At 43.6% G+C, this 17463-nt stretch overlaps 1 protein-coding gene across 2 annotated transcripts in view; it reads left to right on the top strand.

The window, feature by feature from the left end:
- The window catches only part of NCOA2 (nuclear receptor coactivator 2), a 347064-nt gene that overhangs the window by 162248 nt on the left and 167353 nt on the right, over positions 1-17463 (top strand). For both annotated transcript variants that reach the window (XM_077492850.1, XM_077492851.1), the window contains one exon: positions 2989-3069. The gene's annotated coding sequence lies outside the window, so the exon portion shown is untranslated. The remainder of the gene's footprint in view (positions 1-2988; positions 3070-17463) is intronic.

Raw genomic sequence — 17463 nt, 5'->3', positions numbered from 1 at the left:
GGATAACATGCATCCATTATAATGTCATCTCCTCATATAGAGTCCCACGGGCCCCTCTCTTTTAGATGCATCCATTATACATGATGCCTTTTAAACCAACATGCCAGCACCTACTTGTTTGATGGAAGAAAGTGTTCTTAAAGTGATTGTAAAGTCTTGTGTTTTCTCTTAAAATAACAAACATGTTATACTTACCTGGTCTGTGCAGGGGTTTTGCACAAAGAAGCCCAGATCCTCCTCTCTTTGGGTCCCTCTTCGGCTCTCCTGGCCCCTCGCTCTTGTCGAGTGCCCCCACAGCAAGCAGCTTGCTATGGGGGCACCCGAGCCGAGTCACAGCTTCCTGTGTCCATTCAGACGCAGAGATCAGTTTCTGCCCCTCGCCCTCTCTTTCCTGATTGGCTAACTGACTTTGACAGCAGTGAGGGCCAATGGCAATACTGCTGTGTCTCAGTCAATCAGGAGGGAGAGTCCCGGACAGCCAAGGAACTCGTGGACATTGCTGGAGGGAGACTAAGCTCAGGTAAGTACTAGGGGGTGCTGGAGTGGGGCTGCTGCACCCAGTTTTTATTTTTATTTTTTATTTTTTTATCTTAATGCATAGAATGTATTAAGTTAAAAAACATTCTGACTTTATAACCCCTTTAACCTTGAACGTAGGTGCTGTTGCACAATAATATTAATAACCCACATTAAATGTACATAATCTGGTATTGTGTTTTTTTTTTTTTTTTTATCCAGAAAGAGTTCCCCTTTACTATGAGCCTAGCATAAAATCCTTCACTGCAAATGAAGGTCTTGGAGCAATATCATAATGTAGCCATTGTAACCTCTACATGAAGTCTGCTATTGCAGTGCTGCGCAACAGAAGAATGAATGGCGTCATGCTGCTGTTTGTTTATCCAGGAGAACCTCTGAGCCAATCAATGGTTTGTAAGCCGGACTTGTGCATGTGGAGCTGTGCGGGTGAAATAAGATGCCATTTGAGGACTTGGCAGAGCCCCTGATCACAGCACTTGCTGCAAGCTCTGCATTGTGAGGCTGATGTGGTGAACAGTGCTTGCTTGTTTATGCTTCAGCATGTGCCTTCGTCTACACGGCCGGACACACTTCTGGAAACAAAACTCCATGATTTTGGTAATCTCACTGCTCAACGTCGCTGCAGCCAATCACATCATTAATAAATAAGCCACATCCATCAACCTTTGATTTTTACAGTACAAACAAATCAAATGATATTAAGGAGCTTCCCTAACCATCACTTGTATCTAGAATAGCTATACAACATAAGCCTTTTTATAATTTCACAAAAATGATATCCTTCCTGGTAATGAAACTAAAACTTTTTCTTCTAGTTTTGGATAGAGTGGAGAGGGATTAGATTGCTAGTCAGTAGTTATTGCTCTCTGTGCCCCCGTTAGGGAGATTCACCCTCCCTGTCCTGGAAGGTGGGCATCCCGTTATATCTTTGCCCTGTTTACCATTATCATTGAAAGTGAAAATCTCACATTTTTGGGTTGTCCCCAGAAATCTTCCAATAGGGACACTAAATCTGGTGACCTGGGGCTCCCCAAGGGATTCCCTTAATTTGCAGGGATTTCCTCTCACTTCCTGTTTGGTTATGCGACAGGAAGTGAAGGAAATCCCTGCATTGAGACACAGATGGTAACAAAAAAAAAATCAGGCAGTGGTCATAACCCTTACTCCATCCAAAATGAAAAAAATTTTTTTTCCACTAGGTCTACTTTCACGCTTTTCTCATCATATCCAAAACAAAAAAAAAAAGATTGTTTGGCTGACTTTGGGTTACTGTCAGGCACTGGACTGAAAATAAGCTGTATTTCCACCTATATGAAAGTAAATAACACTTGCTCCCAAAACAATCTGCCTTTTTACTTATTCAATAATCCTTCCATTATTAGGTTAATGCACAGCTGTACGGAAGCCGAGTCTGCATAATGACATTCCCACTGCCTCCACTGCGTACAGACGTCCATTTATGTAAAGCACCCACATGCGCAATGATGTATACTTCAAATGCACCTGTACCAGCATACGTTGGTACACATGCAAGGGCATTTCAATGGTTGGCTGTGGGTCCCAGGAACATCAATGAAGGTTCTGCATACTGTGTACAGGAAACCTTATGCAGAATACGCAACATTTGTGTTTATAATATAGCTAACTAGAACTAAAGTCCCTCAAACAAAGACCACCAGGATGTGGACAGGTAGGTACGAGAAGAGAGATGCAAGATTTCTTGGCAAATAACTTTCCCCCACCCCACTCCAGGTGACTTTTTGTTTTCTGTGTATATGGCATGGCACTTGCTCTGTGCAGTGAACATGCTGGTTCTATACTGGCTGAGAACAGAGCCAAGTGTCTGGATAATGTAAGTCCTGTGCTCACGTGCAACACCACAGGACCCGGCAGCAGAGATTGCAGCAGCGAAGGGAAGATGATCACCGCTCCAGGTGGAAATGTGGGTCTAGAACTTTCCTCGGAACTGGAACACCAGGTGCTGGCTAAGCATATAGCAGCATGAGCCAAAAAGGAAGTTCTGGACAGCCGCACTCTCCGAATATAGCCTTTATTGTAAAAAGTCCAACAGATACAAGCCACAGCAAAAAAAATGGGACAAACGAGCTGACACGTTTCACACTTTTGCACTAAGTGTGAAACGCGTCAACTCGTTTTTCCCATTTTTTTGCTGTGGCTTTTATCTGTTGGACTTTTTACAATAAAGGCTATATTCCAGAGTGTGGCTGTCCAGAACTTCCTTTTTGCCTCAGATTGCGGCAGCGTGGGATGCAGCAGTGATGGCATCCTGGACCTATCTTCCCTGAAGGACAGCACAGTGGGCTGTATGTGGGATCCTCACCTATGAGTTTTTTTACTCCTGCTTTAATTTATTTATTTTTTTTGACGTTTACATTGAGTACAGATGTCAGAGGAACTTTTAATGAGACTTTTTCCTGTTTTCTATTTTAGGTGATGAAATAATGTCTGCATTACACATTTTCTGTGACAATATCAGGACATTTCAAGGGGTAATTCAAGTCTAAGGGAAAAGTAAGTTTTTTGTTTTGTTTTTGTTTTTTGTTTTTTTTCAATTTTTCTTCTGAATAAAACTTTAGTTGTGCTATTGTTGCCATGTGGTTGCTTGCATTTGCACATTTGTATCCTTCAGGAGTACAGGCTGCTGCCAAAATGTCTCCCTCAACACCTTCGCTCTGCCTAAGGGCTCCTCCATACCATTTCAGTTGGTGCTGCGCTCATCCAGGCAGGTGCAACAATCAGGGCACAGTTGTTTTCTATGTGTCCTGTTCACACCACAGTGCTGCCTTTATGGTGGGTTGTGTTTAAAAAGCAGACATGCCTAAAAAGGAAGAAAATTTGTTAAACAGCACTATTTTTGTTTTGACAACGCATGGCTGCGCCACCTCTCAATGGCTATACAATGGACACAGCCCACACAATGCCGCCTCATGTGAACGAGCCCTCAATAGTATAGTATATTCTTGGCTGTAAGTGCAGCATTTGGGCACTTTTCATGTGGGCATTCAGTCTGGAACCACCTGTCAGATGGATCCATACTGAGCCATAATGTATGTCTGTGGGCAGGTGGATGTAAACACACGTATAGTGCTATGAAAAAGTATTTGCACCCTTCCTGATTTTTGCAGATGTCTCACACTTAAACAGTTTTTAAATGATGATTTAATTTATCAAGGGAAAAAAGCTGCCAAACTTGCCTGGCCATATGCGAAAAATATAAACTGCCAAATATCTTTGTATATATCAGCCTTGTGACTTCTATCAGTTCCTAGTAAACTTTGTAGGAGTTTTCTTACTGCAATGACCCTCTGCCTGGACAGTGTTGATTGGCCTTGTGCTGATCACATGCACCCTCCCAAGAGGAAAAAAAAAAAACTTTAGCAATACACACCAAACTGGGCATGTGCAGCCCGTCCACTGGCTCTGTAAGTATCGGGTTATTTTTTTTTTGAGACACTGGAAGAAGAAGATCAGAGAATGGTTCAAATGACCTTTATATACAATGCAAAGGATTAACCCCTTAGGTTCCACAGCGAGTATAACAAGCATGCTTTACTGCATATACAGACTGATTTTACTGTTGTGGGTTTAGTAACACTTTAAATAGAAGCTGTCTGACAAAGTGAAGCACCCTAAAAGATCTCAAAGCAACACATAATGCCGCAATCTAAAGAAATGTAACAACAGATGAGAAACAAAGTAATTGACCTGTAATGGTCTGGAAAGGGTTACAAAGCCTTTTCCAAGGCTTTGGGTCTCCAGCAAACCATGGTGAGAGCCATTATACACAAATGGAAAGAACTTGGAACAGTGATAAACCTTCCCAGGAGTGGCTGGCCTACCAAAATCACTCCAAGCGCACAACGACCACTCATCTAAGAGGTCATAAAAGACAACAGGACAACATCTAAAGGACTGCAGGCCTCAGTTAGCCCTGGTTCACACTGGTGCGGCTTTGAAACTGTGCTGATGTACTACTTCAGCACCATTTCAAAACCGCAGATCAGCCCTGCTGATTTCATTGCAGCTTGCCACTTCATTTAACAGAAGTCTATGCAAGTTTGTTCAAGTCGCAATGAAATCAGAAAAAAGTAGTCCAGGACCCTTTTTCATAATTGCTGCGACATGAGTCGTGGGGATATAAACGATTCCATTGCTGGCAATTGGGTGCGACTTGTTATGAGATTTGCAACTGCCAAATTGCATGACAAATTGCACCAGTGTGATCAAGGACACGAGGTCCGTATTCATGATTCAACAATAATAAAGAACATGGGCAAACATGGCATCCATGGAAGAGTTGCAGAGCCAAAGCCACTGTGGACCAAAAAGAACACAAAGCCTCATCTTACATTTGGCAAAAAAACTCTTGCTTATCCCCAAGACATTTGGACAAATATTCTGTGGACTGATGAGACAAACGTTTAACTTTTTGGAAGGTGTGTGACCTGTTACATCTGGCGTAAAACTAACATTTTATAAAATAAACATACCAACAGTTGAACTTGGTGGTGGTAGTGTGATGGTCTGGGCCTGCTTTGCAGTGTCAGGATCTGGAGAACTTGCCATAACTGATGGCACCATCAATTCTGCACTCTACCAAAGAATCCTGAAGGGAAATTTTCAGCCATTAGTTCCTGACCTCATGAGCACTTGGGTTATGTGGCAGGGGGTTTGGTGGGAGACGGCAATTACTTTTCCACATAGGAGACAGGCAGGTTTGGACAGCTTTTTTCCCTTAATAATTAAAATGATCATTTAAAAACTACATTTGGTATTTACTCTGGTTATCTTTGTGTAATATTAAAATGTGATCATCTGAACCATTTCTGCTCCATTCACACCTGGGCGATTTGAATCGCTGGTGGAATCGCCGCAATTCATAATCACGGGAAGTGTTTGTGATGCCATTATTTTTCAATAAATGCGTTTGGTTTTTTTTCACAATTGTCGCATGCCAAATTGCTGCAAAATCATGCAAACAAAATCGCAGGATATGTGTTGCCCAAAAGAAGTTTCGGAACTCCCTTTGGGAATCACGCATCCTGTGATTTGTTCGGCGACAATCACAGCAAAATTGCACCGCGAGTGGGGGGGGGGGGGCATTAAGTAGTAATGGCATTGCAAATGCGTCCCGCTGCAATTTTGAATGGGGGGCAGAAGTGTGCAGATTCCGCGTGCAATTGAAATGACCTAGGTGTGAATGGAGCCTTAAGTGTGACAAATATGGAGAAAAATCAGGAAAGGGGAAAATACTTTTTCACTGCACTTGTATGTCTGTTTACATCGCATTACATCAGAGTCCATTTATGTCCTACAGTAAAAAAAAAAAAAAAAAACAGAGAAAGTTTAATATAAATGGATGTCTGTCTGTCTTTTAGGTGTTTATACTTTTGTCCACCTATGACTTTTTGACTTTTTTCTGCAACAATTAAAAAAACTATGTATACTGATGTAAACTAAATTGAAGACGGCTGTAGAAATTTATGTGAAATTATTCCGTGTGTGTGTGTTTTTGGTTTTGTTTTGTTTAGTTTTTTTTGTGATGAAATCAATGATGCTTGTGTGAAAGGACCTCCAAACAGTATGTTTGTTTTTTGTTTTTGTTTTTTTATGTGACTTTCAAACTTCTACACGCTTGAAACCCCTTTTATTATAATTTTTATTATTAATGTGTTAAATATAAGGGTTTATAGATTGGCCACTAGAGTGCAGAAACCTCACTGTGAAATCTTTCCAGGACCTCTTTGTTGTGACTCTGGTCCAATCATTGTGGCATTGAATTTATCTCTGTGGGTCAATCTTAAGTGACTTGCTAGTTGTATCTATTCATTCATTGATGGTTGTGGTTGTTTGTGTCACCGTGTGATGCTGACACATTTGGCTAGTCTTAGAGATTGGCAGCTCCTGTACCATGTGATCTTCCAACAATCCATATGTCTCTCTCCTGGTATATGTGAGCGATCCTGCCCTGGAACCTGGTGGGCAGGAGTTTTCCAGCATCCCGGGCAAGGCAGATTTCTTAGCAGTCATTGTCTGTTCTCAGCAGTTTTGTCTTTCTGGGTTTAAAGTCAGAGGAAGTTACAGCACAGACATCCATCCGAAATCACGATTGTAACCCACCACTCGGTGTACTTTTGTTGTGATGAATTGGCACGTTCCTTCCTCGTTCAGACTGTTATTTCACTCTATTGCACCAATACTGGGGAGGAAGGAATACAATATGCCGACGTCATAAAAGCATTTTTTTAGAATGACTCCTTGCTAAGTGACATGCCAAGCAAAGTCACATTGTTATGGAACATTTTGGAAACTTGGGAGGAATTTCTGTTACTTTTAGAATACATAATGTAAATCCTCCGACTTTCAGCAATAAGCAGCTTCCAGGATCTCTAGGTATGGCAGATTCCAAATAACTTTGCACATAATATCACTGCTGTGTTGTACAATGAATCTGGCTACTGACAGGTTTGGCAGCAACATTAGTGCATGGCCGCATGCCAAAGCACTCATCTTTTTGTTTGTGGATGGATTAAAAATGTACATTTGCTAGTTAGTGTCATAGTTGCCAGGTTCAGTGTGGTCTCCGAGGACGATGGTGGATCACTATAAATCCAACTGTAAATTTCTGGGGGCAAATTTTCAAATCCTGATAGTTTTCATTAAAATCTAATGGAGACTAACTGGCATGTTTGCAGCAAGAATTACCCATTGAATACAAATCGGAGGCGAGAACCATGTTTCAACCATTACATCTCTAAAGCAATGGTCACCAAACTGCAGCCCAGGGAATGGATGTGGTACTTGCTTGCTTTTTTATTCAGCCCTTGGGGCAATATTTTATCCTATGACCACAGCATTGGGGCACAGTTCCCCCCCCACTGACGCCCACGATGGGGCACAGTTCTCCCCCCCACTGACGCCCACGATGGGGCACAGTTCTTCCCCCCCCCACTGACGCCCATGATGGGGCACAGTTCTCCCCCCCCACTGACCCCACGATGGGGCACAGTTCTCCCCCCCACTGATGCCCACGATGGGGCACAGTTCTCTCCCCCCCATGGGGCACAGTTCTCCCCCCCACTGACGCCCACGATGGGGCACAGTTCCCCCCCCCCCCCACTGACACCCACGATGGGGCACAGTTCTCCCCCCCACTGACGCCCACGATGGGGCACAGTTCTCCCCCCCACTGATGCCCACGATGGGGCACAGTTCTCCCCCCCACTGATGCCCACGATGGGGCACAGTTCTCCCCCCCACTGACGCCCACGATGGAGCACAGTTCCCCCCCCCCCACTGACGCCCACGATGGAGCACAGTTCCCCCCCCCCCACTGACGCCCACGATGGGGCACAGTTCTCCCCCCCCACTGACGCCCACGATGGGGCACAGTTCTCCCCCCCCACTGACGCCCACGATGGGGCACAGTTCTCCCCCCCCACTGACGCCCACGATGGGGCACAGTTCTCTCCCCCCCACTGACGCCCACGATGGGGCACAGTTCACACCCCCCCGACGCCCAGTTCTTCCCCCCCGCTGACACCCATGATGGGGCACAGTTCTCTCCCCCCCACTGATGCCCACGATGGGGCACAGTTCTCTCCCCCCCCATACTGACGCCCACGATGGGGCCCAGTTCCCCCCCCCCCACTGACGCCCACGATTGGGCACAGTTTTCAGGTTATCAGATATGAATGATATAGTCTCTGCTCGAATTCATCCCACAGGTGTTCTATTGGGTAGAGGTCAGGACTCTGTGCAGGCCAGTCAGGTTCCTCCACCCCAAACTCACTTATCCATGTCTTTATGGACCTTGCTTTATGTGCAGTCATGTTAGAACAGGAAGGGACCACCCCCAAACTGTTCCCACAAAGTTGGGAGCATGAAATTGTCCAAAATGTTGGTATGCTGACACCTTAGGAGTTCCCTTCACTGGAATCAAGGGGCCAAGCCCAACCCTTGTAGAACAACCCCACACCATAATCCCCCCCCCCACCAAATCATTTGGACCAGTGCAGAAAGCAAGGTCCATAAAGACATGGATGAGTGAGTTTGGGGTGGAGGAACTTGACTGGCCTGCACAGAATCCTGACCTCAACCCGATAGACCACGTTTGGAATGAATTAGAGCGAAGACTGTAAGCAAGACCTTCTCAAGCCAAACTGGACAATGTAAGTTCTTCTAAAAGATCATGTCCCAGCGTTCCTCTTTTGGAAGTCAGAGGTTTCCATGTACCAGAGCAAATTCCTCTGCTTTCCTTCCCTATACACATTTATTTTCCAATATTTAGAGGTAAGACTATAAATGTGTATAGTTCCCTCAGTGTCCAGCATGGTTAATAAGATTGCATTTATTTTCTCATCAGGTTATTTGTCTTCTATGAGGTTTGGCGTGGACGAGACCCCCTCCCCCCAGCCCACCCCTTTTATGTTCTGACAAGAGTTTGAATTCTGTAAAGTCAACAGAAAATATTCTTTTGTCACAGCAAAAATCATTGAGTTTGTTGCTTTCGGTTTGCCTCCTGCAGCAGTCTCAGCAGGAAAGCGAGAGGAATTTTAGCGTGCCCCTCCCTGTTGGTAAAGGGGGAGGGTCGGGATCTCTCAGCTCAGCACTTAACCAGAGGATTTGTGTAGCTGGTTTGCCAGCTGTCGCTAGGAGTAGAGGACACAAGATAAGCCTGTATGGAGGAATGTCCTAGGCCAGCATGTATGTTGGATTGCACTGCACTTATGATCTATATGTTGTGTATGATAAAGCCGCCTTTTTCTGCAGCTCCCAGAACAATGAGGCCGGCAGTTTTTTTTTTTTTCTCACCCTTTTGGAAAATGTGCTTGGTGTGACAAGTCCCAGAATAATGAGGTTTTGTTATCGGTCTTCTACATGCATGGCAATTGCCTGACCGGAGTGTCAGCTTTCATAGCTAGACTGAAAGGAGAAGAACTGACCTCTGAGGCTACACGGTGCTTCTTGTGCTCAGGGACTGTTGTCTGTAGCAACCATTTCAGAGAAACCCCCCCCCCCCCCCAGCCCTTACCTAACCGTACTTCTATGCCCAGCTAAGCCAGCGATGTCTGGTGAAACCTGCTGGGTCCCATGCCACCACCTTTGATACTAAATCCATTAGAGGAGCGGGTTCTTGCACCTGACCTCCAATGATGCAATACTGCATATGAACAGTGTGCCCATCATTACCCTGAAGCCTTCTGAGATGTGGGTATCCCAGGAGACTTTGGGAGGAGGGGGGGATACATCATTGTTGCCTTGGTGAGAAAAGCCAGAAGAGCGGGCCAGGTCCCAGAGGTATTTCTTCTTTTTTTGTATCTGATTCTTCTAAGGGGGTGGGGGAAGTAGAAAGTAGTCAGAGAGGGTGAAGGCCTGCTTTAAAGCATAACTAAACTCATGTTTACATTTGCTTTCCTTTCTGATAAAGCTTTTTTTTGTTTTTTTTTGCGCTCTTAGGATATCGTTTTCCTTTTAACGTGGTTGTAAACTCTTACATATATCTGGTGAAGTGACTGGCCTCAGAGATTAAACAAATCTTTCTACATAAGTTGTGTACCTGTTTGTCTGAAGTCTTCTCTTCTCTACATCCGTTCAAAGTGCTGAATTTTAAAGCATGTCTGAGAGTTCAGAAAAAAGGGGGCGGAGAGCTGAAGTTACACTCTGCAGAGCTCAGTGAGGGGAACTCTGAGAGCTGATTGGAGGGAAGGGACACACACCCCTTCCCACAGCTCACAGGCTGTCAAACTGTTGGAGGTTCCTCCCCTGTCACGTTTTTTCTCCTGGTGTCGGGAAAAACTTGTCTGAAGCAATTCATGCTGATGGAAAAAGAATGCAGATGGAAAGGACACAGCGCTCCTAATTAAAACAAGTACACACTATAGAGGGATATGCTTTGTTCATATTTCATGTCTGAGGTTTACAACCACTTTAATGGCTTTTATTCTACCTGTTGATCCTGCCAGATTTGACAACTTGGGATAGGGTGACAACACTTGGTCCCAAGGTTTTGCTACAGGAGCTGTGTTGCCATCCTTTGAAACATGCACCTGCACATTCAGATCATGACCCTGCAACAGATACGGTGGTAGAGGAAAGCGCCATGGTAAGTGCAGTGCTGTGCTGCCTCCTGCATCATCGAAGAGTCCTGTTCACTCACCTTTTTGTGGTACATACACAACCAAACCAGAAGATGGAAGACTTAGCTGCAGGTTTGTGCATGCACCAAAGAAAATCGCTTTTAAGAAAGCAGTTGACGAGGCTAGGTGTGGCATGGGGCTTATGGTGAGGCTGGTGAATCATTAGTGACAATGCTGGTGGCTACATTCAATGCAAGATCTTCTCATCCCACTGTGACAGTGAGGACAACCCTGCTGTGAATTCAGGAGCAGTGCAGCATTGTTACCATTACAGGAAGCTGCATTAGATGGACTTGACAGGTTTAACAGACAGGTATTTGTATGATATCTGGGGACTAAGAAACTGTATCCAGGGCTTTTTTTTGTGGCAAATCGGGGGGTGCAGTTCCGCCACTCAGTGTATCTAATGGCAAGTGGGGGGTTGGTTGTGCTGGAGGGTCCATTGATGCTGGCTGCTGGTGGATCTATTGCTTGGATCTATTGTTGAAGGAAGGGTCTATTATTGCTGGGGGGGAGTCTTATGTTGCTGGTAGGATCTACTGTTGAGTGGTCTATTGTTGCTGGCTGCTGGTGTGTATTAATGCAGGCTGCTGGGAGATCTATTGTTGCTGGTGGACATATTGTTCCTTGGGTAGATCTGTTGTTAGGGTATATTTTTTTGCAGGGGGTTTATTGCTGCTAGTGGAATCTATTGTTGCTGGCTGCAGGGGATTTATTTAGCTTTTTATGTTATTCATCAACACATTTCATTCAAATTATTTGCTAGCATCATAAAAGGATACTTGGTTCTGTTTTGGTGGTACTGGGAGGTGGGTAGCAGTTGGGACCAAGGGACGGTGCTCGGAGGTGGGTAGAGGGCAGAGGCGAAGGGTGTCTTGGAAGATGAGGAGTGCCTGCACCAATTCTCTAAGGAAAAAAAATGTGACTGTAACTGAGTGCTGCAGTGTGTGTGTGTATGTATGTGTATATATATATATATTATAAATACATTTATTTTTTAATGGTAGGCCATCGTTCTACTTTAAAGTGGAAGTCCATACTACAATCCCTGCATCTATAGCCACCAACATTCTAACCCTAACCCGTCTAGCTCTGTGAAGAAAAAAAAATGAGTATATGTAACTTTTCTGAAGTTTATCAGACCCGATTTCCAGAGGCGGAAGCTCTGCTGCGTACACGTCTGACAACAGCTGTGAAATGAATGGGGAGTGACGTCACCCATAGAAGTTACTATGGGGCTTCCGTTGTCAGACGTGTCCTCAGCTGTGGCTTCACTGTGTAGGTGGGTGCAGACAGATCAGTGTGGGATCAGAGCTTGTATGTATACTATACTGATTTTTCTTTTTACAGCGCTAGATAGGTTAGTGTTAGAATGTTGGTGGCTGTAGATGCAGGGATTTTAGTTTTAGCATGGACTTTCACTTTAAGCCCCTAGCAGGTATTTGTCCTAGAATAACAATGCAATGGGCAACAACCGTTTTGTTTCAGAACTTTTTTTTTTTTTAATGCGAAGCGTTGAGGGATATTTTAAGCTCCCCGATTTATACATGAGCCCATTCTCTCCAGGATTGGGGGTCTTGATGGCATTTTTGGTGCCATCTGTTTGTCCACCTTATCTGATCATGTTCAGTCATGACATTAGAGCCCAGTGAGTTTTCCTTCTGTCAGCAGAATGGACATAACCACTGCACTGAGGTGTCTGAACACTTGAAGAAAAAAAGTTGCAGGCTGTTGATAAGTCTGATAATTAAATGGAGTATTTTAACAGCGTGCTATAACATGTCTATTTGTTGGCTGGCTTAGTTATGCATTACAGATTTGTTTTAGGTTCAGCTCCTGCCTGCTTGTACAGTGCTTGTTTTAGGTTCATTCTTTAATTTTTTTTTTTATATTTTTGTTTTATGGATACTAACATTTAATGCAGATTAACGAGAACAGGGGGCCTAAATTCACTTGAACCTGGCTGCATGTTCTCTTTTCCGTGCCCGTGTGAATGAGGCCTAAGGCTGAGATGGAATGGATACATGAAAGATTGATTTACATTCCTTTTCCTGCGCCTGTAAATTGCTGAATATTTCTCAGTTACTGTTCTTGTTTCTATATTATGATTGTGAGTTGTATTTGGATAATTTTTTTCTTATACATTTTGTGCTTCTAAATTGTCTTGATTCCAGTGGTTTTATTCCCTTATGGTTTTTGTGAATAGAATGCAGCGCTATTCCTCAGTTTTATGCTCCATGCACACTAGCGTTTTTTATTAGCTCGAGAAATGCTAGAAAAAAATTCTGGGTGAAAAACACTGATAATAGAGTTTTTTGTGCTGACTTCCAGTAGCATTTAGGAGCATTTGTGTTTTTATTAGCATTTTTACAGTACGTGGAAAAAAAACTGCTTGAAAAAAGCGGTTAGTAGTGTTTAGCATATTTTTTTTTTTCTGCCAGGAAAATGCTCCCAAAAATGCTACAATCTTTTATTTTTATTTTTTTCTTTTTTATGCTCCTAGACACTGAAGCACAATAAATGCTGGAAACATGGAATATTATTTTTTAGCTTCTAGGAGCTTAAAAAAACGCTAGTGTGCACTGAGCCCAAGGCTTCATGTACACTAACCTACGTTGGCAGCTCCTAAACTTGAGTTTAGGAGCTTTTGGCCTTTTTTCAGTTTTTTTTTTGTTTTTTTGCCAAAGCTCCTAAACTCAACTCCATAAAAGCCTGTGTGTCCATGTACACATAGGTTTTTAGCAGAGTTTAGGAGCTGCCGTGTTGGACCACTGACCATGGGAAAACACAATTTTGCCATGGTAAATGTAGTCTAGTGTAGCTGTGTTTCAAATTGTGTCACAGTTAGGGTGTTCTGTTTCTAAGCTAAATCCATTCCTTTTCTCTGCCAATCAAAGATGCCTGTCTTTTTGATTCGGTTTTGGTGATCAATTCTGCTTCTGCACTTATCCCAGGCTGCTTCTCCTTCTCTCTGGTACCCTCTTCCCCACATTGAAGACCTTTACCAACCTTTAGACTAACTCGACACCTTTTGCATTACCCTTTTTTTTTTTTATTTATGCATTTTTAAACATGTTTTTCAAGGCAAATGGATGCTTGGTTTTGCAAAGGTTGATGCATGATTTTAATAGGTTTTTTGTGTGTTTTTATTTTTATTTTTTATGTTGGCTAAAAACGATTTTGACCTATTACCAGGGTTGGAAAATGCATGCAAAACACATCATACATGCTTACCCATGCTTTACCATTGACTTCTATGGACCTTAAAACATATATTAAGGTTTCATGCACACTGGATGTTTGTTCTGCTGCTTATTTGGGTGTTTTTATCCCCCCTGCCGTTAAACACCCCTTTATGTACCAAACTATAAGGCAAAAAGGTTTCTTTTTGTTCATCGACAGACAAAGTGCCTCCTTAATCTTGACTATTGGGTTATATCGCCTCTGCCGGAGTAGGACTAGGTGGAACAAAAAACACCTGGCTACACCCATGGGCTGTCCTCAGTCTGTATATAACCCCCTCCCTGCTCTAGGTATTCAGTTTATTTCTGTCTAGTCAGGAGTAAGGATCTAGCTCCTTGCTGGGATCTTTTGGTCCTAGCAAATTTTACTTTGTCTCTTTTTTTTCCATGTATTTCTTCCTGGGAGATCTGCAATCAACTGCTGGGCTGGGCGACAGACTGGATAATCTAGATCCAGTGGTCTTCCCAGTCCAGCCAGCAAACGCGTGCAGAGCGCAGCTACAAGCTAGGTCTGGCACGACATAGCCTCAACGGACAGAGGCTGGCCCACGTGTTAAATGTCTTTGCAGGGTCACATACGAATGGGCTATGGTCCGAGTCACAGCGGTCCCTTGGCCGAAAGCCCCCACTTCAGTGGCGAGGAGTTCTGTCTGGAGGGTCATCTGCACCATGGATCAGTAAGTACAGTTCCCCCTGTGTGTGGTTTGGGGTGGACGCGGGTACCCTCCCATGCTAAAGTCCCCGAATTGGTGAGAGTCCCAGGGCAGGCAGCAGAAACCCCTGGGGGTCTCCCTTGCCATTTCCCTTCTGGGTGGTGTGTGTCCTGCCCTGGTGGTATTGGGAGGGGGGGGGGAGTTCCAGTGCAGAAGGTACAGCAAAGACCCCTAGGTGCATGAGGTAGTGTGCAGTTTGGGGGTCCCAGTGCAGAGGGCACAGGGGTGTCCCCTTAAATGTTCACCTTCCCTGGTGGTATAGTACCTTTCTGGAATGGGGTCCCCTTGCAGAGGGTGCAGCAATGTAGAAGGTTTTTCTTTAAAACATTGTTACCCCAACACGTCATGTACTTGTTCCTGCTAATCCCCTTGCTTTCCTATTAAAAATTGACCACACTAAGCAGGAGCGCACACTGTGGTCAGTTCTTTAGCTATGCTGTGTCCAGACACCCTCACTGTGCTGCTGCTTTTCCTCCCCCCAGCTCTTATGTAGCTGAGCACAGAGGATATGTGGCCACTTATAAAAATAAAAACAAAGTGTATACCGTATTTAATTAATTTTTTTTTTTATGTTTTGCCTTTCATTTCTTTTTTAAACTGGGTTTTTTTTTTAAGGTGATCGTTTATGGTCACTTTAATTGTCACCTAATTGACCACTCACCTGTTAGGTGTTGTCACTATAACCAAAAACAACTGCAAATGAAGGAAAAAACAAAATGGTAATCAAGTTACCTGGGGAAAGAGGGGGTTACTTCAGTGACAAAAAAAAAATCATGGTTGGGTCTATACAAAGAAAAAATTGCTTTATTTAAATACTTGAAGATATTAGTATATCAGAAATTACAAAAATGCACAAAACTGACCCCCCCCCCCCCGGCATTCGAGGAATCACTCAAGTTAAGAAACTCACTACAAGGGTGCATGACAGACAAACAGTAAGATATGCCTAACAACTGGATGTCAAGTTTGCATTGTCAACTATAAAATAAGGGGTCAAGATAGAATACATTTGGTGACAAACAAATTCATTACTATCTTTTTAAGATCATTGCAATGAGTAAGATACCCGAGATGAGAGCACCTTCATAGGGGACAGTTGGGAGACCACCCCCTGTCCAGATGAAGTTACGCTAAGTTCTAGTGAAACATGTTGACATCATGAGTGTCATGTGACACCACCTACATCACGTCCTGGTGATGGGTACCTGGGAGCCGAAGCGATAGCTGTTTAGGCATACTCCGGAAACTCCAATTTATTTATTTTTTTTGGCACTGAAGTAATCGCTTTTTAAGCAGGTAACTTGATTACAGGGGTTTATTTTTCATTTGCTCTAAATGCCCCTGCATTTTAGCCTATATCAGGGATATGCAATTAGCGGACCTCCAGCTGTTGCAGAACTACAAGTCCCATGAGGCATAACAAGACTTTGACAGCCACAAGCATGATACTCAGAGGCAGAGGCATGATGGGATTTGTAGTTTTGCAACAACTGGAGGTCCACTAATTGCATATCCCTGGCCTATATGTCCATGCACACCTAGGCGTTCAGAGGCAAAAAAACAATAATCCACAGTCAGTGCATCCAGGAGCCAGCGGCGTTTTGGCAGAAAAACGCTTGACGTGCCTAAATGTGTGTTATTCTACCAAACTACATGAATGACATGAAAAGCACTTGACGTATTATACACGTTTTACAAGCCTTAATCGTTTTTTTTTGTTTGTTTTTTTGCCAAAATGCTGTAGCCGGGAGGAAAGGATTCTATTAGTTAGCAATACATCCAGTGTGCATGAAGCCTAAATAGACAAACGGATCTGATCTTTTTTTCAAAAATGTGTTACAATGCGGCACCCAGATGTGAACGGCTCCGTCTCTAACATGCTTTGATGACACATGGTCTAGACCTTTCTCACATACACTTTTGTAGCTTGAAGCTCAAATCCCCAAAACAATCAACCAAAATGTCATGTTTGTAATTTGTGCCTGCTCACATAGGAGCACTCTGCTGCCTGTAGCTCAAAAAGGTAATGTAGGAAAAAAGATCCGCACTCCAGTTGTTGCTCTTTAAAAAAATTGTCGTTTTTTTTTTATTGACATGCCACAGTGAACAAACGCAGATGAAAACAGTTGACGCGTTTCAGCCTATATGGCCTTAGTCATAACTTTGGATCGAGCACCCGGGAGCTCAGTTATCTATAGCTGGTATAGGAAAGGGCCTCAGAAAAGGGCGAGTTTGGAGACATAGACTTCAATTGGAGCGCCTGAAAATAAGTGTCTTTTCAGGCCTAAACTACCATCTCCCTGTCCTAGAAGATTTCCATTGGCTAAAACAAAAATGCTCAAGCATAAATATGCCTGAAAAATGTGTTAAAAAATAAATAAACTGAAAATAATGCTCCAAATTCACCTGTTAAAGTGGTAGTAAAGTCTGCTAACAAAATATTAAAAATAGGCCCGCTGCAGTGCTATGCCAGAATGGGCTAGTATGCTAACTCATTATGGCAGACTTGCCTTTCAAGCAGAACCCTCCAGCATTGCTCTGCATCCGCTCCAGGCGCTCCCATCTTCCTTACAGGTTTGTGCTGTCTTGCCATTTGAATGGCTGGGATGTGATGATGTCACTACTGTACATGTGCAAGGGAGACCCAATTGAAGCACGACACTCTACATTTACAACACACTTGGTGTGCCCTGCGCAGTGGAATAATCAGCTATTGCTATCTTCTAAACATCACAAGTTTAGGAGATATTCACTGTGCCTACAGGAAAGTCTTATATTATAAGCTTATCTGTAGATACAAGTGAAAAATCA

Source organism: Lithobates pipiens, unplaced genomic scaffold, assembly GCF_037356315.1.
Source record: "Lithobates pipiens isolate NorthernLeopardFrog02 unplaced genomic scaffold, aLitPip1_a1.2 Scaffold_19, whole genome shotgun sequence".
NCBI lineage: Eukaryota > Metazoa > Chordata > Amphibia > Anura > Ranidae > Lithobates > Lithobates pipiens.
The sequence above is the reverse complement of the archived record's forward strand: the minus strand, read 5'-3'. Positions and strand labels throughout refer to the sequence as shown.